This window comes from Suncus etruscus, chromosome 18 (assembly GCF_024139225.1).
Source record: "Suncus etruscus isolate mSunEtr1 chromosome 18, mSunEtr1.pri.cur, whole genome shotgun sequence".
Lineage (NCBI taxonomy): Eukaryota > Metazoa > Chordata > Mammalia > Eulipotyphla > Soricidae > Suncus > Suncus etruscus.
Window position 1 is genome coordinate 214,253 of NC_064865.1, and position 1,872 is coordinate 216,124.

Consider the following 1,872-nt stretch of genomic DNA (forward strand, 5'->3'; position numbering starts at 1 on the left):
ATCATTCAAATCCAAAAAAGCCCCATATGAATGGATTGAAATAGAAAAGAGAGATATTTAAAAATATATCCCATTCACAATCATATCTCAGACAAATCAAGTATTTATTGATTGACTAAACTAAACTGACTTAACTAAAGAGGTGAAAGATTTATGCCAAGAAAACAACAAAACATTACTACAAGAAATAACAGAGCATTGGAGAAAAATGGAAACATGTCCCCTGGCACCTGAATTTTTAGAATTTAATTTGTACTTCAAAGCAGGAATAATTATAACAGCATAATTCTGAAATAAGAACTTATCTTCAGATCAAGTGAAATAGAATTGTAGTCCAGGGATAGACAGTCAGGTATGTAATCAGTTAAATATCAATAAAGGAGCAAAAGTTATGAAGTGGAACAAGGTCCTTCAATAAATGGTATGGGAAAACTGGTTGGCCATATAAAAAAAACAACAAACAACTTTTAACTTTTTCTAATGCCATGCAAAAAAGTCAAATCAAAATGTTGACTATGACTGGGCAGATGACAAACACATATATGTGTATGAGAAATGGCAGTGCAGAGCTCTGGGCTGTTCACCCCTTCCTCTTCTTTTTTTTCTTTTTTTCTTTTATTAATAATTTTTATTTTGACCAAAGTGGATTACAAATCATTCATAGTAGTATTTTAGGTACATTGTGACATTGAATCAGGGGAGTAAAAAGAGCATATACGGAGCCTGTAGTTATACCCATGACAGTATACTTTAAGGGTGGAGGAACCCTGTATCTCTTAGGCCAGGGGAATCTCTTTTCTAATCTCCCCAATTTTTACTGTGCCTATGCAAAAAAGAGGCATAAATCAAATTAAAAAAAATTTTTTTTTGTAATTGTTGCCCTTTTTTCCTTTTCTTTGCCTTTTTCCCCCCTGTGCTTTGATTCGTCTTTATTTCAGGACCATGATTAGCGTTTGGTTGTTGTCTTTATTGCTGTGGTGCTTTTCGGGTATTTTGTTTGTTTGTTTTTGTTTTGATTTGGGGGGGTTGATTTTCTTGTATTATTAATTTTTTTTCGGCCACACCCGTTTGATGCTCAGGGGTTACTCCTGGCTAAGCGCTCAGAAATTGTCCCTGGCTTGGGGGACCATATGGGACACCCGGGGATCGAACCGTGATCCTTCCTTGGCTAGAGCTTGCAAGGCAGATACCTTACCTCTAGTGCCACTGCCCGGCCCCTTCTTGTATTAATTTTATGTCTTCCACCGCTTCCTCTTCTGAGGCGTCCCCTGCGCTCCCTACTCCCAGTCCAATCTAGGCCCCTCCCCTGCAGGCACACATGACTGCAAAAGAACCAATTAGCAAATGCCCACGAGTACTTCCGAGTCAAGATCATTGGCCACGACCACATAGCGGCAAACTCGATTCTATAACGAAGTGCCCAGACGCTGACCGGAGCAGAGCGCACAGGAGACTTCTGGAGCACTTGGCTTCTTCGCGTGGCTACTCTTCATTAGGTCAAATATGATTCGAGAACAAATTATAAACGCAGCCACTTTAATTCTCAGAAATTTGATAGAAAACTTCATAAAAGAAATAGTGACACCATTCGTAGTGCAGCGGCTGCCGATCCCTCAGAACGCACTAACAGAAATGGTCGTCTTCAACGTGCTGATGAAAGTGGTGAAAATGATGTTTTCTCTGTGCAACTGCGACCTGTGGTCCGTCTAAGGAACAACCTCACAGCCTGGTTCTGCTAGCTGAAGAACAAGCTCATTGATGGCTTCTGCCATCTAAAGAACAAGCTCATTGCATGTTTCTGCTGTTTGAAGAACCTCGCAGTCTCATTCTACATGTCTAGAACAAGCTTATCGCCTGCTTTCCCTGTCTAAA